Genomic DNA, 22099 nt, shown 5'->3' with positions numbered 1-22099 from the left:
GCAGCCAGGAGACAGACATGCTGTTTTGTGTCTCTGCTGCTAGGAGTGCAACTATTAAAACTCAGAACGAGTGGTGTTTTGAAAAGAACAGAGAAATCGCTTCAGTTGCCACACAGGCCTAAGCTAGACTGTATACTTCTCTGAGTCCAGGGATGGGGAACTTGTGGCTGTCCAGATATCATAGATCTCATAGAATCATAGAGTTGGAAGGTACCTGAGGATCATGTAGTCCAACCCCCTGAAATGCAGCTGTCCCATACGGGGATCGAACCTGCAACCTTGACGTTATCAGCACCATGCGCTAACCAACTGAGCTATCCAGGCACATAACGTTGGACTCCAACGCCCATCACCCCTGACCACTGACCGTGCTGATGGGAGCTGGAGTCGAATACCATCTGGAAGGCCAAAAGTTTCCCGTCTCCAATTCAGTGCTTAACCCCTGGTCCGTAGGGATCTCCTGCTCCCCTCACAGAGCTACAATTCCCAGAATTTCCTGGGGAGAGGGATTGACTGTTAAAACATGGTGGGAACTGTAGCTCTGTGGACAGAATGGGGTCTCCTAACAACTCTCAGCACCCTTTGCAAGCTACATTTCCCAGGATTCTTGGGGTGTTTAAAGTGATGTGATACTGCTTTAAATGTAAAGTGTGGATGCGACCCAAGGAAGGCTTCAGAGGTCAAAAGCAGAAACAGAGAGGTGTGAGGTTTATTAAAAATTCTTGCCTTTATAGTTTTTTCTTCCTGTAAGTCACAGGTAGGGAACCAGTGGCCCTCTCAAATGTTGTTGGTCTCCAAATCACATCAGCCCAGTGAGCATGAACATTGTTCAGGGATGATAGGAACTGTAGCTTGACCACATCTGGAGAACCACTGACTCCCCACCCCTGCTGTAAGTCAGCATTTTGCCTCACTGAAGTAAAACCAAAATAGGACTATCCTCTGTTTGGCTGCCTGCGTATATATTTTTAATTTGCTGATCTAGGTTAATTGTGAGCTACCACGAATGTCTCGTACTGTAATGGAAGGTGCGATAAAAATTGCTTTAATAAATGAATTCATAAATATTGCTTTTCACTCCCGGTGTGACTCAACAACACTGGTGGCTTGTGACCATCAGCAAACAGTGTTCAAGTTAGCCCAGTTGAAAGCAGGAGTTGATACTGGGGTAGTTCATGTGATGGACTCTAGATGCTGCTGGACTTATCAACCACAGCCAACATAGCCAATGGGCAGAGCTTATGTGAGCTGTAGTCCAACAAGGCAGCAATATTTCTAAATACCTGGAAACCTCAGGAGGGGATCGTGCTCTTAGGTCTTGTTGTGGGTTTCCCACAGGGATCTGGTCGGTCACTGTGAGAGCAGGATGCTAGACTATGTGGGCCATCGGCCTGATCCATTGGCTCTTCTTATGTTCTTCACATCTGGAGGGCACCACATTGGCAACCTTTGACAGCCAGTTTCAGCCACATGAGCTTCAGTTAAGCAGCATTGTTAGAGTAGCCTGAGAAGCTTTCTCGTGAGTGAAATGGCTCATAATTCACGTAGCAGCAGAGTTCTTGTAGGTGGGCTCAGTGGCGCACTCATAAAAACCACTGGTGAGATACAGGAAATAATAATGTTTAATGTAGCAATAGATTATTAGCTCTCCTCAGCGTGCAGTTTAATAGCATTACATGGCTTGTTTCAGGGAGGGAGGGACGCCTCGCAGGCATGAAGGAGACGGCAGGAGATCTTTCCCTTCCGTTTTTAACTTCTCTCTCCACCGCTGGGAGACTTTAACCCCACTTCCTCAGTCAGATCGGAAATCGTTTCTATGCCCATGACTGCTAAACCGACTCTTCTCATCCCCGTGACTTGATCATTTCCTCATGCTAATGAACCAATTTCTCAGTGAGGAAAACGCATTTAGTTCAGGAAACATCATTATCCAGCCGGCCCCTGGCAACAATAAAATGGCGTGTTGCCAGAACCCGCTTGCACCATGCGAGAGGCGAGGAGATCGGATACAACCGTGTGCTCGTCTTAACCACAGTGATTCTGGAGACGGCGTGGAAAGTCCCAGCCTCCTAAGTTACAGTCCGACACGACAGCCGCAAGCCAGAGAGACCAAGTGAACAGCTACAGGTGATCTGCACTCAGTCTGAGGTGAAATAAGCCTTTCCTCTTTTCCTCAAAAAATTGGAGGGAGAAAGCCAAACCTTCAGAGCCTGAGGCGGCCATCTTGGGATGTGGCAGCTGTCTGTTGTTGTGCAAGCAGCCCGCCCTTATAATTTTGAGGCGATAGCATATGAAGTGCAAAGCAGGCTCCTGTGTAGGGTGGTCACTATCCCCATCTATTTGGCAGGGGCAGGCCATCCCATTTTGTAGCTGGCCGGACTCGCATAGCTGTCAACTTTTCCCTTTTTTAAGGGAAATTCCCTTATTCCGAATAGGATTCCTTGCAAGAAAAGGGAAAAGTTGACAGCTATGAGCCGGAGTCATGTGGCTTCTGGCAAGATCTTGTGAGAGATTTTGCAAGAGTTCGGTGAGTTCTTGCTGTCAGGATTTCAGCCTACACTTGAGTAGGACCCTGGCAGAGGCATGTTATCTCCCTCCTGGTCGATCATTCGGGAGCTGCAAAAGCTTTCTTCAGCCCGAACATCACAGCGACCGATGCCAACCGACACCGGCACACTTAGGGATCCACAGAGTTTGCGCAGTTGCATAACAGACCTCAGCAACTCAGCATTTTGGCTAATCTACTTTATTTACATATAAACACACACAGAACACTGCAACATGGCTCCCTCTCTCTCTAGCATCAGACAGCAAAGAGAAAAAGAACGAAGGACAATAGTCCCACTTAACAGAACACAGTAACACAAACTTCTTATCTCCATCACTTCCCACTCTGTGGAGTCAAAACATACACCATCATGTGATAGACAACAATCCTATGACTGCAATCATGGATCAGGAATTCTAACACTCACGTGGATGTGGACATCACTTCTCCTCACTTCTTGGCTGGCAGGGTTGGGAGGGCCACCCATGGGATTCCACTGAGGCACCGTCCAAGGTGGCAACCTCACTCCAGCTCATGGGCAGGTGACTTAGTCCTTGGTAGGGCCATTGGATTGTTTCTACATTGACTGCCAATGTGATGCAGTGGTCAGGCCATTGGTCTAGGAACTGAGAGAGCCGGGTTCAAATCCCCCCTCAGCAACCAAGTTCACTGGGGCAGTTGCACTCTCTCAGCCTCACCTGATTCACAAGGTTGCTGTGAAGAGGTGGGGGATCCCACTTAGAGTCCTTTGGAGGAAAAGTAGAATATAAAGAAAAAGAAGAAGAGTTTGGATTTGATATCCCGCTTTATCACTACCCTAAGGAGTCTCAAAGCGACTAACAATCTCCTTTCCCTTCCTCCCCCACAACAAACACTCTGTGAGGTGAGTGAGGCTGAGAGACTTCAAAGAAGTGTGACTAGCCCAAGGTCACCCAGCAGCTGCATGTGGAGGAGCCGAGACGCGAACCCGGTTCCCCAGATTACGAGACTACCGCTCTTAACCACTACACCATAGAATTATGGAATTGTGGGGTTGGAAGGGACCCTGTGGGTCAAATATCCCAACCCCCTGCAATGCAGGGAAACCTGCCCACAGCCGTACCTGGGTGGGTTTGAACCACCAACCTTCGGCTACACAGCCCAGATGCACTGACCCATTGTGCATTAAATAAATGAATAAATAAATAAATAAATAAATAAATAACTGCATTGAAAGACTAGCCATGCTTTGCCCACCTTCTTGAGAGATGGCTGGAAGGCAGGGGTTTGATTTGTGTCAAGGGCTCAGGGCTCAGCTCTGCCCAGACCTGGAACCTGAGTTCTTCTCAGGGGAGGAGAATGAGGAACAAGGCCTTCCAAATGAATATCCTTGCCCCAGGACTCCTGGTCAACTTTCAGAATTAACCTGCTCTCCAGATTTTACGATACTGTTCCCCCAACCAAATAACATGTACACAAATACATATATTGGGGAAAGTGTGCATAAAAATGTATACATTTATGAAAATAACATTACAAATGCAGTAAATTAGGAATAGTTGCATGCCAAAAAAATCTATATATTAGTTAGAACTTTCTTTTTCTCCCTCTTTCCTTCTCCCTTTCCTTCTTTTTCTGTATTTTATTATTATTATTATTTCTCAGAAGACCAGTTTGGTTTTTGCTGTATTCTATGTTCAAAACTTTTAATAAACAAAATGAATATGGCCAAAACTGCATACAAATAAAAGTTTAGGAGGCGAGATTTGCACCCAGAATGCTGACAGATTTTCTTGAGGATTTTTATTTTTAATCGCACATTCCTGCAGAAACGTGGAAAACTTCCATTTAAGACTGGAAAATGAGAAACGGAAGGAAAGCAAAATGGAAAAGATTCATCCACCTTTGCCCCTTGGGTTAGTGGAGTTGGAACTGCAGTCTCAGCTTTTTAAACAGGAGGGTTTTTTTATTATTATTTCATAACCAGAGCGTTGGGCTTTACAAAGAGTTTGCAAAATTTTCAAAACGGCTATTGCCTTCCGTTGCCCATGCACTCAAGGAATGTGATGCCGTATTACAGGGCTGTTGAACTAACAGCATTAAACAGGGAGTAACACAATAGAAGGCAGGGGGCGTCACAAAGTGTCGGATCCAGAGAATTCAGAGGCTCAAGGTTCCTATGGCAACGTCCCTTCTGTCCCTTAATTGTGGCTCCTTCAAGAGTCATACTTCAGAGGAGCCAGTTGTCACAGCAACCTTAATTTTAAGCTGCAAGCTTGGAAGATATTCAGTTACAGGGTTAAGGGCGCCTTATCAAAGCTCTTGCTAACATTCCGAGCGCGCTTTGAAGAAACTGTTCCATCAGGTAAAGGGATTTAAATCCAAATCAGAAACAACAGAGCAGGAATCCTTGCAAGACAGGGATGGGGGAAGCTTTTCAGGCTGAGGGCCACAGTCTCTTCTTGGCAGCCTTGTGGGGGCCACATTCTAGAGGTGGGTGGGGCCAGAGGCAAAAGTAGGAGGGGCAATGGATGTCAATTTTATCTTTTTACAGTTGGACGGAGGACATCCCTCTCTGTCCTCCATCCAGCAAGCAAAAAGCACGATCAGAATTGAAGGGCACATTCCAGCCAGGCAAAAACACTCAGGGAAGAGGCAAAGAGGGGATGGTGAAAGGTGCGGCCTGGAGAGAGGGCCAAAGGCCAAGCAGAGAGGTCTGGAGGGTCAAATTCAGGTCCTGGGGTTCAGGTTCCCCACCTGCCCTTGTTCAGTGCTGGATTAAACCCTGTGGAGGCCCCCAGGCAGTTGAAATCTTGAGGGGGGGGGCTTCCCAAATTATCTCCTAATACGTTTTAGATTTTACCAACCAATAAGAGCAAGATCAAATCAATCTTGTTTTGATTCATTGTTGTGGGGCTCCTAAAAGGCATGGAGCCCATAGGCCCGTGCCTACTCTGCCTATTTGGTAATCCGGCACTGCCCCTGTGGTAAGAACATGGGGCCAAAATGAAGGTATGTTGAAGGATTATCCAACATAATGGCTTCCACATGTTGTTGGACGGTAGCTCCCATAATCCCTGACCGTTGGTCACGTTGTCAACTTTGAAATCAGGTACGCCCCACACTTGTAAGAAGCTCCTGTTCCACTAGTTTGTCTGTTTGTCTGTCTGTCTGCATGTTTGTCTGTTCGTTTGTTTGTTTAATATTTCAGTTGAAGACGGTGATTTTGTGGTTCAGTCTCCAAGCTGGAAGCGGTCGCAGTTCTTGAGACCCACACCAGCTAGGGTAAAGCTATGGCAAAGTCCTGTCATTTGTCAAGGTTATCAAAACAGAGATGGATCTCTGCGAATAGCTTTTGGATTTCCACTTCATCTTGTAGAAAATCTGGAAAAGAAAGAAAGAAATGGAGAATGCCTCGTTCAATCATGTTGCAGATCTATTACTATGGAAGGCAATTTCAAGAGTCAGCAAGTGATCCGAAAGCAGAGCCCTTCTTAAAATACTTTATTTTAAAAAATGAAATTAATTTATATTTTGAAGACTGGCACAAGAGACCACCGTTGGATCTGCCCAGATCAATAAATGTGTGTGGGTGCCAGAAGTGGCAAAAAGAATTAATTTGGGAGCGGAGTGGCACAAGAATTCTATGAAGCTGAAAAGTTAGAAAAGAAAATGTAAGCTGCTTGAACAGGTCAGTTAACCATCAACCTTCATGCTTATCTAGAGTTGGGTTGCTATCCTTTAAACTAGAAAAGCATTCTTATTGTTATTTATTTATTCATTCATTCATTCATTCAATGTATTTATCACTTCCGCAGAGGCATCTTAATGTGATTAATAAGAATAAGAATAAGAATTTATTTGTACCCTGCCCATCTGGCTGGGTTTCTTCAGCCACTCTGGGCAGCTTCCAACAAAGATTAAAAATACATTAAAATGTCACACATTAAAAACTTCCCTGAACAGGGCTGAACAGATTTACATTACAACAGTTGGACCAGGATTGGTGTAATATGCTCAAACTATCTTGCCTCTGTGAGCAACCTGACTGCCGAATTCTGCACCAGCTGAAGTTTCCGAGCCACCTTCAGAGGCAGCCCTATGTATAACACGCCTAGGTAAAGGTAAAGGGACCCCTGACCATTAGGTCCAGTCGTGGACGACTCTGGGGTTGTGGCACTCATCTCGCCTTATTGGCCGAGGGAGCCGGCATACAGCTTCCGGGTCATAAGGCCAGCATGACTAAGTCGCTTCTGGCAAAACCAGAGCAGCACATGGAAACGCCGTTTACCTTCCCGCTGGAGTGGTACCTATTTATCTACTTGCACTTTGACATGCTTTCGAACTGCTAGGTTGGCAGGAGCTGGGACCGAGCAACGGGAGCTCACCCCGTTGCAGGGATTCGAACCACCCGCTAGTGCCCATCAAAGCCTCATATTGTCCTATCTGGCATTTTCAGAGTAGGCAGAATAAGCAAAATAATGCTACGCCGAACACCAGCATGCATGTGGTTGATGGCTCCTTAATGGAGCAAAGGACTGACAGGAAATTGGTGCTCTAGGGTGTTCTGACTAGGTGTGTTTCCAGGCATCCAGGCATGTGAATCATACTCACAAAACTGAAGAGTTGGGAGAGTTCTGCGGGTCATCTAGTCCAACCCCCTGCAATGCAAGAATCTCAGCTAAAGCATCCATGACAAGTGGCCGTCCAACCTCTGCTTAAAAAACTCCAATGAGTCCACCACCTTCCGAGGGAGACCATTCCACTGTCAAAGAAATAACAGGATTGTTTGGGGAATGGACAGAAGCTCTTAGTTTTCCCAGCAAGAGCCAAGTGATGTGTTCCTTGGCTCCACCTTCTGCATCGCCATTTCCAATCTTGTGGCCCTTGCTTGAGTTGGTGGGAGGGCTTAATTCCTGCAGAAATAGGGAGAACTGAATTTAAGGTTGGGAAAATGAGAAACGGAGAGAATCGCAAGCGGCAAATCCACCTCTCCCTGCTCAGAGGGTGTCCCAGGGCCTCCTCAAGCCTAGCAGAGCCATTGTCTCCGCCGATTCTCTACTTGCACATTGGTAAATAAATTTAATACTGCAGAAGTACTCCAAGCCTCCACGGATCTCCCAGGAACTTCTTGCTGTTCAGGAAGTGCGGAGTGAGTGCAAAATGCTATCTCTTTTTAAAAAAAAATGCCCATATTCTTTTTCTAAAGTATATTTTCTATTGCTCTCCACCAGCCCCAGAAGCCCACTTTCCCCCCTCAAGACAGCCATTTCTGAAGTGGAAGGCAGGCTTGATTAAAGCTCAAGCAGACACAAAACTCTTCCTTCACAAACAATTTGGCCACACTCTGCCCATAATTACCAGCAGCCAGGTTCATTTATCTGTGCGTTTGAAGGTCTGGCAATAGTTTCTTATATTAGAAAGTGTGCAGAATTCAGATTTGCAAGTCCTATTAGTGCGAACCTGTGCAAATTTTTTTCTTGGAAAGTACACGTTTATTGTGGGCGCATGATCTATCGCTAATGACTGTGTATATTTAGTGCCACCTGTAAATATTTATATCTTAGAAGTGCGCAATAAAACACCAGGAGCAGAGCTATAAATATCAAAAGCTTATATTGGCAATACTAATGACTCTTTGATAAGAAAGGGCACATCTGCAATGTACATTTAAAGCACTGTTCCCAGAGCTAGAATTCCCAGTGTGGTTTAACACTCATAGAATCGTAGGACTGTAGAATTGCGAGGAACCTCAAAGGTAATTGAGTCCAACCCCATGCAATCCAAGTCAATTCCTCTTCCCAGCTCTGTGTGGGTAATAGGGGGTTCCTAGCAACTCTTAAAATACTGCAGTTCCCAGAATTCTTTGGGGGCAGCTACATACATTTAAATGTACAAACGCCCAGATAAATGAACCCGGCTGCTGGAAATTATGGGCAGGGTGTGCCCAAAGTGTTAAGGAAGAGTTTTGTGTCTGCCTGAGCTTTGATCAAGCCTGCCTGCTCTCTCTGTGGGATGTGAAACACAAGAGCAGTCAAGTACAACATTCCTAGAGTGAACATGTTTACACATGGGGAGGAATGTTTGTCCAGCCATCAGGTAAACTTCCTGTTTCCTTCCGGGCTGGGACAGACTTCCTCTGCATGTGATTAGAGGTGGCCGTGGCCTCACCTGTGCAGGTAATGACAAAAGTACAGGGCAGGGCAGCCATCTCTCTCTCTTTGACTACATGCATCAAAGAAGCAACATCTGCTTAGCCAAAGATGCTCTCTTGGCTTCCAACCAAGAGAGGACAAAGGGACTATCTTCTTATGAGATAGTTTCTAGGTATATGTTACTTTTCTAAGCTAAGTCTGCCTTCTGGAATCCTATTGTGAACAGAATGATGTGTGAGTAAACCTTTTTATACTTTTATAGAAGACTGTGTCGTGTCTTATCTTTTATGAGGGAATAAGGGGAAAATACCAGAACAGTTATTATAGAGGCTTTAGAGAGTCTGAGCAAACGCATCCGCTGCAAGTTTAAAAGGGGGAACGTTACTCTGCTAAATTGTGAACTTGTTAACACAAGTTGGAAAGGCTATAATCAGACAATATATCCTCTCCTGCATCTCTGAACATTCCCACACTCTCTTAATTTGAATAAGAACAGTAGCCCAGTTTTACCTGTAAAATGCATGGCATGTATTGAATATCCTTACAATCAAGAACTGCAGGTCTGGAAGAGGCTTTGAGGTCATCTAGGTCAACCTGCAAGCATGTGCAACATTCTGGAATGCCAGTGGCATGCTTGAAAGTCACCTGACCAAGAAGAGGCCATCAACCACACAGACGTCATCCTTAAATAGGATTAGGGTCTTAGTAGCTCTGCCTGACCAAGTGAAGCTGGTTTTAACTTCAACCTGGGAGGTGCATGTGGCTCAAGGCACATTAAAGATGTTTGGAGCAAAATATCTATTGATGCAGCCAACTGCCTATTGTCTCCCACCAATTACAGTACAGTACAAAAATGTAACACGGTGATGGTGGAATGAATCTGTGACCCTCCAGATGTGGATGGACTGCAGCCATTATTCCTGAACATTGGCCATGTTGGCTGGAGATGGCAGGAGTTGTAGTTCATAACATCTGGATAGAGACAGCTTCTTCATCTCTGTTCTACAGTCAGAGCCTGTGTAAGAGAACATCATTGTTGATTTCATTATCATGGAACAGAACCCTAGGACTATAGAGTAGGAAGGGATCCCGAGGGTGATCTAGTCCGACCCCCTTACAATGCAAGAATCTCAACCAAAGCATCCATGACAGATGGCTATCCAACCTCTGCTTTAAAACCTCCAAGGAAGGGGAGTCCACCACTTCTTGTGGGAGTCCGTTCCACTGTCAAACAGCTCTTACTGTCAGAAGGTTCTGCCTGATGTTGAGTCAGAATCTTCTTTCTTATAACTTGAAGACATTGGTTCTATTCCTACCCTCCAGAGAAGGAGAAAACAAGCTTGCTCCATCTTCCATGTGACATCCCTTGAAATATTTGAAGATGGCTATCATATCTCTTCTCAGTCTCCTCTTTTCCAAGCTAAACATACCCTGCTCCTTCAACCATTCCTCATAAGGCTTGGTTTCCAGACCCTTGATCATCTTGGTCGCCCTCCTCTGCACACATTCCAGCTTGTCAACATCCTTCTTAAATTCTGGTACCCAGAATTGGACACAGGACTCCAGATGTGGTTCGAAAAAGGCAGAATAGAGTGGTACTATTACTATCTGGACACTATACCTCTGTTGGTGCATATGCTCTAGCTACATTATAATTCTAAGAATCACCCTCTAAGATGCCTTTTGAGTTCAGTTTTTTTTAGACCAGGTGGGGAACCAGATGCTATTCGATTCAAATTCCCATCAGTCCAACTAAAATCGGCCAGGAATCAGGGGAGATGGAAGATCTAGAGGGCCACAGATTTGCCATCCCTGGACTCAGCTAGACTGGTAAAGAAAAAGTGATTTATATGCACTGTGTGCGTGATATAACATTGTTCCACCAGGTGACGGTGTGGAGTCCTATTTCTCTCTACCTGCTTTCCCTGTTTAAATTTACAGTGCTTTAAACGGAAAGGCTTCTTTGATGTGTCTAAATCCAGCCCATGCCGGTGTTTCTCAAACTTGGGTCTCCAGCTGTTTTCGGACTATAACTCCCATCATTCCCAGTAGTCAGTGATGATGGGAATTGTAGTCTGAAAACAGCTGGAGACCCAAGTTTGGGAAACATGGCTCTGGATGACAAAATAGGGCATCTTATTTTAAAACAACAGCAACAAAACTCTCATTCGTTATTTTCTGCCACTTGTTGTAGCTGTAGACTTTTCTACCCAGGAGCGGGGAAATACCCTAAATCACCCTCATCCACGCACACAGTTTACTTCCCTTTTGATATCATTGTGCTATTATTGCTTTCCCAGGCTGAAATGTAATCAACTCCTTTCTTTCCGACCTTAAAGTTTCCACCTTCTATTTCAAATAAGCTTCTAACATCAGTGCTACCTAGGCAAGATTAATATGACTTTCCTACTTAATATAAATCTTTTGATTTGTTGCTGAACAGAGTGTTCTCCAGTATTGCTATCTAACTGTGAGGGACAGTGTTGTTTATCATTTTGCCCTGGAAGCAGCCATCCAGATCTGGATATTATAGTCCTTTGAATTTAGAAACCATGAAATATAAATGTGTTCCTATCAGGAATAAGCATGAATTAAATTTATAATGTTGGCTTTACATCTGAAGTACCCTTTTTTATATTTACTTCACGTTTATTTATTTATTAAGAGGAAAGGAAAGAGAGTAGCCTCGAAACAAGCAACAAATTCCAAGTGTTTTTTTGGGGGGGGGGAGAAGCTGGGACGGGGAACTACATTCAATATAAAGATACTAATGGAGACCCAGTACATTCTTCTGAACCTAGTAGCTCAGTTGGTTAGAGTGTGGTGCTGATGACACCAAGGTCACAAGTTTGATCCCCATATGGGACAACTGCAAATTCCTGCATTGCAGGCGGCTGGACGAGATGATCCTCAGCGTCCCCTTCCAACTCTGTGATTCTGATTCTGCGAAGAATGGAGCAAGTCACTGGCCCATTAGCAATTATCAGGGCCTGCCCTACCAATAGGTAAAGTGAGGCAGTTTCTGGCTGCTTCAAATGAGCTCCCCAGACATTCTCTTCTGTTGTCTCACAGCCTCTCCCCTTAGCCTCAGTGTAGTGGATGACAGTCACCCAGCAACAGTGAGATTCAACTGCTAGTCCAGGGGTCAGTAAACTTTTTCATCAGGGGCCAGGTCCACTGTCCCTCAGACCTTGTGGGGGGCCGGACTATATTTTTTGCGGGAGGAGGAAATGAACGAATTCCTATACCCCACAAATCACCCAGAGATGCATTTTAAATAAAAGGACACATTCTATTCATGTAAAAACATGCTGATTCCTGTACCATCCGCGGGCCTGATTTAGAAGGCGATTGGGCTGGATCTGGCCCCTGAGCCTTAGTTTGCCTACTCATGTGCTAGTCCAATTGGCTTCTATAGGGAGTGTGTGTGTGTGTGTGTGTGTGTGTGTATACCATGTCGTCCTTTGCCTCAGGCAGTAAAATGTCTTGGTCCGGACCTGCCAGTTGCTATCATTCCACTCGCTGGCCATGATCCAGCAGTACAATCCTGTTCATGCACAATTGGCTGGCTTTATACAGTGTTCCATTGGCCAAAATCTGTAACATTTATGTCTGCACACAAGCGCTTAACTGCAATGGGGGGGGGGGGAATTAATGTAACGAGCCAAAGTGAGTGGGGGCATTAGCAAAACCTAGAGCTGTACATTTCCGTTTGTTGCTCGTACAGTGCACTCCTACCCATGTAAGTTCCATTGACTAAGTGATTTTACTCAGACGTCAGTCTCAATTTAAGCTGGTGGCTTTCCCTATTGCCCAGCCAAGGTGCATATTCTCCACTTGGACATTGTGCAATGAATAAAAAATATTTTCCTCTTCCAAAACAACTGGTTACATATTGAATGATCCAACACTAATCATACATGGAAAAAATGCATTGAAACTGACTTAAGTCCATTGATGTAATAAAAGGAAGCCTATTGATTTCAACAGATCTACTCTGAGTATGACTTAGTTGGCTATCCCTATTAATATGTGCACATTCTCCAACCCTCTTGGTGAATGTGCACAATAGCCATCATTTATGCACATTCCCCAGTCAACTCGCATTAAGTATACAAGGCCAAAGATTCATTACTGCCAAAGTTCATCTTATAAAGAAGAAATGGAGAAAGAGAGAGACAGAGAATTTCTTTTTCTGGTTTTCCTCACCTTTCAGAGCAGGATCTAGCGAATCTGGAGATTGCCTGCAGCAAATCTGAGCAGCCATTTGCTCTTCTCACTCTGTCTATTTTATCTCTGTCTTCTCGCCATTTCATCCTGAAGCAGCCGCCAATTGCGCTAGATGTGGAACTAATGTGTTGCCAAAGATGGTGTGAAAAGTCTTTTGAAAAACAGTGAGAACTATTAAATTATGCAATAGTCTCTCCCACTTCCATCCCCAAGAGATTTGACGGGAACTTTATTGCTCGGGGAGTTTGAAAGTGGAATGGACAAGAAAATGGGAAAGAAGAAAAAATGGGTGAGATTTTGCTTTTTGAACAACCGTGTGTGTGTGTGTGTATACACACAGAGACTGGTTGCAGGAGATGACAGGATACGGGCCAAGCTAGATGTTTGCTGTATATGTAGCAAGCAGTGACATATATAGTTTTTTATCATTAAATTGGACCTTTTTTCCTCCTAAGGCTTCATAGCTGTGTGGGTAGAGGGGAAGCATGCTATAATTATGCTGGGGAGGGAAGAGATAAGCCCCCCTCCCCACATGCTGCCTTCCCATACAAACACAAATAGGTTCATCATCATCATCATGGCTTTTTTTTAAGGGGGAACTCACAGGAACTCAGTTCCGGCATCTCTCAGGTGGGTGCTATTGCCATTCCAAGAGAATGAGGGAGGTGTTCATGGTGAGTTCCAGCACCTCTTTTTCTAGAATAACAACAACAACAACAACATTTGGCAAACCCTCACCATGATCAACTCCTGTCTGGAACCTATGTCCCCACTGTGGAAGGACATGTGGATCCAGAATTGGCCTCCACAGTCACTTACGGACTCCCTGTTAAAAACGTGTTTATGGAAGACAATCTTACTCGGCTACGAGTGATCGCCAAGGAAGAAGCAGCATTTGTATACTGCCTTATTCCCACAGATCTAAAGGCGGTTCACAACATGTTGTTGTTGTTGTTTAGTCGTTTAGTCGTGTCTGACTCTTTGTGACACCATGGACCAAAGCACTCCAGGCACTCCTGTCTTCCACTGCCTCCCGCAGCTTGGTCAAACTCATGTTAGTAGCTTCGAGAACGCTGTCCAACCATCTCATCCTCTGTCGTCCCCTTCTCCTTGTGCCCTCCATCTTTCCCAACATCAGGGTCTTTTCCAGGGAGTCTTCTCTTCTCATGAGGTGGCTAAAGTACTGGAGCCTCAGCTTCAGGATCTGTCCTTCCAGTGAGCACTCAGGGCTGATTTTCTTCAGAATGGATAGGTTTGATCTTCTTGCAGTCCATGGGACTTTCAAGAGTCTCCTCCAGCACCATAATTCAAAAGCATCAATTCTTCGGCGATCAGCCTTCTTTATGGTCCAGCTCTCACCTCCATACATCACTACTGGGAAAACTATACGGGCCTTTGTCGGCAAGGTGATGTCTCTGCTTTTTAACGTGCTGTCTAGGTTTGTCATTGCTTTTCTGGTTCACAACATAAAACCACAATATCACAAAGACAAAATACATAATAAAAACAAAGACAAAGACAACTCAATAATCCCCCCTTATACAACAAATTTTAAATGGGCATCAAATGTCAGTTGGCCAAAGGCCTGGTTAAAGAGGAACATTTTTCTCCTGGCACCTAAAGGCATATAATGAATGCACCAGCCAAACCTCCCTGGGAAGAGTATTCCACAAACGGGGAGCCACTGCAGAAAAGGCCCGTTCTTGTGCTGCCACCCTCTGGACCACTTGTGGAAGAGGCACATGAAGAAGGGCCTACACCAAATCTACCTCTGAGTTACTACAGATCAAGGATTCTAGTAGCCTAATTTAAAAAAAAAAAATTTTTTTTTTGCATATTCTTGTTTCTTAACGCTCCTTGTCTTTACACTGGAAGGGCAGGGTATACAGCCTCTTAATTAAAGGAAATAGATGCCGTTGTTAAACAACTGGTTGGAAAGAATGGTACAGCAATAAGCCTAAGCTGTAAAACTTTTAAAAACCTTAAAAACATTTAAAACAATGGAGCTAGAACCATAAAACTTAACTAAAAGCTGGAGGGTTTGATTCATGCTTGTTCATTCATCTTGTTTCTCCTATCATCCAAACAACTGGGAATTTAAAACACCCACAAATCATCCAGAGATCCGCCAGGAGATTACAATCTACCTTCTGTCCACACCTGGTTTACTGCGCTAAAATAATATTCACATCCACTTTTACCTCTGACCCCCATCACCACTAACATGTGGTCCTCAGAAGCTTTCTCATGAGGGAATGTGGCCCCTCAGTCTCAAAAGGGGTCCTCTACTCTGATTTAATGGCAGCTGGAATAAAATGTGCTTTGGCAGAAGCTTGCATATCTGTTATGTACTGAGTTGAATGGGATCCAAAAGGCAGCAGTCTGATTGGTCCTAGAACAATAGGATTCAGAATGCAGCAGTCTGATTGGTCCTAGAACAATAGGATTCAGAATGCAGCAGTCTGATTGGTCCACAGGAGCCACCCGATCCAGCTCCAGGTGGAAGTGAATCTGCAACCTGATTGGCCTACAGGAGAATCCCGGAATTAGCCAATCACATGTGGCCCATTGTGTAAAGAATGTATATAAAGCAGACATTCTGGGGGAACGTTTATCCCTCCTCATCACTATGAGCTAAATAAAGAGCATGAAATCCACTCTCGACTCTGAGTATATTTCAATATCTTACTAGCCACGCTGTTAAAGCTTTCTCTAAGCCGTCTTCTGATACAAACGGAAGCATCACAGAAGTCACCGTTCGCCTGTCATCTAATATCATTTCAGAACGTTCTCCTTGTGCAAAGACGAGACAGTAACGCAGATCATAATTTACTGCTTTATAAGCAGTAATGGGCTTTCGCTTTTCCTGGAAGGTTGCCACTTTTCCGGTGGGCAGAGTTCTCTGTGCCCATTAAAGCCGTTTCTGATACGCAGGCGAAGTTTTCCTAAAAGCCGAGGGGTAGCGATGGAAATACTTTAACCTGGTGCTTTCTGTCTATTTGGCAAATTATTAAAGTTATAGGTTGTCTGTGGAAAAGAGGTCAGTAACCCTGGCTAGTGCAATGAGATGCAAAGGTGGAGAGGACTCCTTTAATGGTTTGATAAGAGGTTCAGAAGATTGGGAAGAATTTTGTATTGCTATTGCTGGTGAAGGACCAAAAATGGGAGCAACCCAAGTTGAATGCGCCAGAGCACGCTTATTCTACACGAGAATTAGAGGCAAAAGACCATCTCTATTGCAGCAGTTTTCACATTTTGTTCCTGGGGTTATTGGAAGCTTATCTGGGCTTCTAGGGTAAAGGTAAAGGTAAAGGGACCCCTGACCGTTAGGTCCAGTCGTGGCCGACTCTGGGGTTGCGGCGCTCATCTCGCTTTATTGGCCAAGAGAGCCGGCGTACAGCTTCCGGGTCATGTGGCCAGCATGACTAAGCCGCTTCTGGCGAACCAGAGCAGCGCACGGAAACGCCGTTTACCTTCCCACTGGAGCAGTACCTATTTATCTACTTGCACTTTGACGTGCTTTCGAACTGCTAGGTTGGCAGGAGCAGGGACAGAGCAACGAGGGCTCACCCCGTCACGGGGATTCAAACCGCCGACCTTCTGATCGGCAAGTCCTAGGCTCTGTGGTTTAACCCACAGCGCCACCCGCATCGAGCTTCAAGGGAGAAGATCACACAAAAAAAGCTTCCCTGGGAGGAAATGTGTCTACTGTTCCCTATCTTCTATTGCGTGTGGCTCAAAGGGTCTGGTCAATGCCCTGCGTGAGTTTTGTGTGCTTGGATCCAGAATCATTTGCAACAAACAGAGACTCCTAGACAGACAACATGGAAAGCAGGGTTGATACTAGCACCGTGGGGTTCACTGCTTTGTATGAAGAGCTTAGTCTGCAAGCTCCACAACGGGAAAGGACCGCAGCTCAGTGGTAGAAAAGTTCAATCCCCAGCAACCCCAGTTAGGGCTGGGAAATAGACAGCCGCTGCCAGCCAGTTCTGTCAATAATGAGCTAGGTAGGCCCATGCACTGACTCAGTCTAAGGCAGCTATTTGGACAGTATAGTGGGGGAAAGTTCACATTGGGCAACCAATGTACCCTTTGGTTTCAGATAGTACATGGACAGATAGATCTAAAAAGGGGCAAGTGGGTGCCAGTGACAGGTACATATAGCATATGTGAATATTATGCACATCTGTGCCCTCCTTTGTCCTAATTTTGGGTGATGCAATGCCACTTGTTATGTACTAAAGTTCTCACCCTGGGCCAGCAGGGGGATACTGTAGATAGTTTTCACTCAGGTCCACATATGCAAATAAGGGATTGAAAGTGACGTTCAGTGATTGGATAGTTACAGAAAGTGGTTACTGTTGCGTTGTAGTGGAGCTCTATATAAGCAGGCTTGCTGAACCCTTCAGTTCTGTTCTGGCCTGTGAATAAACAAGAGCTGTTTGAAGAATCGCTGTGTCGTCTGATATGTTCACCCACAACTTAACACCACTTTTTTAGCAATGCACCTGTTCCATAGTATTAGCAGAGGCCGAAACCACAGCCCTGTGCATACATATTGCGGTGGGAGGGAGGGACGTTGCATTCAGTTCTCTGAGGCTTACTTTAGAATAAATATGCACACATCACAAGGTCAGGTCACAAGCTGATTATGGAAAACAATGTCTTCGGAAAGCCAGTGCAAGCCATTATACTTTTGTTATCTGGGCCCCACTTTGTTTTTATTTTTTTTCTGATAGATTTGAGAGAACGATCAGGAGGTCCAACAGATCACCATGCACTTAGGCCACTTCTAAGGGACCAGGATTGCTCCTGTCATCTGCTTGATAAATGCCACCAGCCATCGCCTTTGAAAAATGCACACGGGTTATAACCTATTTGGAAAAGTACCGCAAAACCATCCGTTTGCCATGTGGTGTACGCGCTCTCTCTCTCTCTAACCCTGACACCTGTAAAGCATAAATTATCTCCCACTCACCAAGCTGCTACCAGAGAAGAGGTATAAGTTGCATCGCAACCTATGCAATTTGCAAGTTACTTCTTGAAAAATAAATCTTATTGATCATAGCAATCCCCAGGAGCAGAAAGGTGCGAAAGGAGCGACGGCTCTAAGGCAACGTTGTGGCTTCTGGCATTTCCTTAATGCTTCTACACGTTTTTAATTCATCAAGGTCACAATGACCTACTTTTGCCACCGCCCAATGAAAACGTAAGTGGGATGTGTTAATTAATAATCACACCAGCAATGAGCAGGCGAGAAAAGTTGTGTAGAGTTGCTGTTTTCTATGTTTTTCCCCCTCAGTATGTAGGTTTCATATGCCACCTGCTGGGCAAATCACAGTATATTGTTCCCAACAGTACAAATCTTAATTTTAATTCTTAACACCCCGCCGCCCTTGGTATTACTGTTGTCGATTTCTGTGATATCAGGTTTATTTACGCATGTATACAGACAAGAGCAGGATACGAAAGGTCACAGCACTAATATTCCATCAGACCCCATCAGATTTCAAGAGCGGAGGCACCTAAGCAATAGCTTTGGGTTATCTTGGAGACAAAGCATTTACTCAGACCTCTGTTTGCCTCGCCCAGGAAACCCCATGCTTTGGTGCTGAACAAACAGTAATCAGGTTTTCCACCGATTGCTGTTTGTTCCAATTTAGTGATCTCAGAACCACTGGCAGTCATCTTTGAGAATTCCTGGAGAACAGGCGAAGTCCTGGCAGACTGGAGGAGGGCAAATGTTGTCCCTATTTTCAAAAAGGGGAAAAGAGAGGACCCAAATAATTACCGCCCAGTCAGTCTGACATCAATACCAGGGAAGATTCTGGAGCAGATCATTAAGCAAACAGTCTGTGAGCACCTAGAAAGGAATGCTGTGATCACCAATAGTCAGCATGGATTTCTGAAAAATAAGTCATGTCAGACTAACCTGATCTCGTTTTTTGACAGAATTACAAGCCTGGTAGATGAAGGGAACGCAGTGGATGTAGCCTACCTTGATTTCAGCAAGGCATTTGACAAGGTGCCTCATGATATTCTTGTAAAGAAGCTGGTAAAATGTGGTCTTGACTATGCTACCACTCAGTGGATTTGTAACTGGCTGACTGACCGAACCCAAAGGGTGCTCATCAATGGTTCCTCTTCATCCTGGAGAAGAGTGACTAGTGGGGTGCCACAGGGTTCTGTCTTGGGCCCGGTCTTATTCAACATCTTTATCAACAACTTGGATGATGGACTCAAGGGCATCCTGATCAAATTTGCAGATGACACCAAACTGGGAGGGGTGGCTAACACCCCAGAGGACAGGATCACACTTCAAAACGACCTTGACAGATTAGAGAACTGGGCCAAAACAAACAAGATGAATTTTAACAGGGAGAAATGTAAAGTATTGCACTTGGGCAAAAAAAATGAGAGGCACAAATACAAGATGGGGGACACCTGGCTTGAGAGCAGTACATGTGAAAAGGATCTAGGAGTCTTGGTTGACCACAAACTTGACATGAGCCAACAGTGTGACGCAGCAGCTAAAAAAGCCAATGCAATTCTGGGCTGCATCAATAGGAGTATAGCATCTAGATCAAGGGAAGTAATAGTGCCACTGTATTCTGCTCTGGTCAGACCTCACCTGGAGTACTGTGTCCAGTTCTGGGCACCACAGTTCAAGAAGGACACTGACAAACTGGAACGTGTCCAGAGGTGGGCAACCAAAATGGTCAAAGGCCTGGAAACGATGCCTTATGAGGAACGGCTAAGGGAGCTGGGCATGTTTAGCCTGGAGAAGAGGAGGTTAAGGGGTGATATGATAGCCATGTTCAAATATAGAAAAGGATGTCACATAGAGGAGGGAGAAAGGTTGTTTTCTGCTGCTCCAGAGAAGCGGACACGGAGCAATGGATCCAAACTACAAGAAAGAAGTTTCCACCTAAACATTAGGAAGAACTTCCTGACAGTAAGAGCTGTTCGACAGTGGAATTTGCTGCCAAGGAGTGTGGTGGAGTCTCCTTCTTTGGAGGTCTTTAAGCAGAGGCTTGACAACCATATGTCAGGAGTGCTCTGATGGTGTTTCCTGCTTGGCAGGGGGTTGGACTCGATGGCCCTTGTGGTCTCTTCCAACTCTATGATTCTATGATTCTAGTGCTAAAGAGTGGGTTCTCTGGGAGAAAGCAGAAGGGCAAGGGCAAAACGGCTGGGACCTTTGCCTAGAAAGCACAAGACAAGCAGAAAGCCACTCAGAGCCATGTTTTCCAGGCACATCACGAGCGGCAGTGTGGATGAGCCATAAATTAGGTCTTTGTGTCACATTGCCAGGCCAGTTTCAACACTGCCAGGCCCATTAGTTCCCTCTCACCCAGAAGCAATTTGCTCACCTCCAGCTAGGGGAGGGGGAAAGTAAAAGCATCTTCATGATAAACATTTAGGTACGAGGCAAATACTTGCCTCTTCAACCAGGCCTTTGGCTGATTAACATCTGATACCCTGTTAAATGGGACATGGGCGGCGCTGTAGGTTAAACAGAGTATAGGACTTGCCGATCAGAAGGTCGGCGGTTCGAATCCCCGCGACGGGGTGAGCTCCTGTTACTCAGTCCCTATTCCTGCCCACCTAGCAGTTTGAAAGCACCTCAAAGTGCAAGTAGATAAATAGGTACCGCTCCGGCAGGAAGGTAAACGGCGTTTCCGTGCGCTGCTCTGGTTCACCAGAAGCGGTTTAGTCATGCTGGCCACATGACCCGGAAGCTGTACGCCGGCTCCCTCGGCCAATAAAGTGAGATGAGCGCCACAACTCCAGAGTCGTCCACGACCGGACCTAATTGTCAGGGGTCCCTTTACCTTTACCCTTTTAAATGTGTTGGGGGGGGTTTAATAGGTTTGTTTTGGTTCTTGTTTTTATTACGTATTTTTTGTTTTTAATCCAGTATTTTTATGTTGTGAACGGTGCTGAAGGGCGGTATACAAATTTAATAATTTAATAATAATAATAATAATAATTCCAGAAGGATCTACACCTGTTTATTTTCTGTGGCATTTTGTTGCCCTGGCTTACATTACAAAGCAAATGCTTCACAGACCCGGCTAGGTGTATTTTGCAAAACAAAGAATCTGGTTGTGACCATTTCAGCACTCCCTTTCTACTGCGGAATCCCCTTAGGGCTTAAGATCCCAGGACTGAAGCGGACCCCCAAAATCTGTTTAGGTTAACCTCAGTTTCATTATATATCATCCTTGGGAAGCAGAGCTTTTTTCAACTGGAGCTCACCAGAGCTCAGCTCCAGCACCTCTGGTGCCATTCTAAGAGAACAAGGGAGAAGTTCATGGTAAGCTGCAGCTGATTTTTATGTTGTTCTCTTATCCTATTTTTAAATGCTTCTGGTTGTATTTCGTGTTTTTAATAGTTTGCAAATCACCCTGAGGACTTTGGCCATGAGCAGCGTGGAAAAGTAACTAAGAAATTATATTTTTGTCTATTGTTTCCTTTTTCTTGCTTTATTTCCTCCCTCCTTTCTTGCAGCTGTTCCAGCGGCTTGAATATTTTGCTCCCTATTTCACCCGCAAATCCATCCACTACTAGCTCCAGCCCGCTAACCCAAGTGAGAAAGGAGCTAGTTGCCACTTATTTAAGAAGCAACCTGGGAAAGGGTGCTGAAATCAAAAGGAAATAGCAGGGCAGCAGCGTCACCGCGCGGCTGAAAAGAGAAAACTCAAAATAACTCCAAATATCTCTCTCTGTCTGTGGTTTTCTCTTAGGGGCTGGAGAGAGCTGCTCGATGCAAACACTGGAGTATTTCAGAATTTTAATATATCTGCAATTGTCCACACCGCGCAGTTTCTAACTCAAACTTATTTTCATTTTGGTTTTATTTCTTTAAATGAAAAAAATGCACCGCCAGGGAGTGCCAAATTCAAGGCGATCTCTTGTGCATTGCCGAAACAAGAAAGAAGAGGAAGTACATAATTCCCCAAATAGGGCACTGATTTGTACGGCATTTGCGCCCTCGGTTTTCTAGCTACAGTTCAGGTACCGTGCAAATTTAAGAATGAATAGCTAAAATTTCTGCATCAGATAATATTGTGCTTTGAAAGCATATTATTATTATTGCTCCGTATTATTATCTATTTTGTGGTTTTTTTATTTGTAATGTGATGTTTTGAACCGCCCTGAGATCTACAGATGAAGGGCGGTA

This window comes from Podarcis pityusensis (genome assembly GCF_964106645.2).
Source record: "Podarcis pityusensis genome assembly, chromosome: 4".
In the NCBI taxonomy this organism is placed as follows: domain Eukaryota; kingdom Metazoa; phylum Chordata; class Lepidosauria; order Squamata; family Lacertidae; genus Podarcis; species Podarcis pityusensis.
This window is presented reverse-complemented; position numbering follows the sequence as displayed.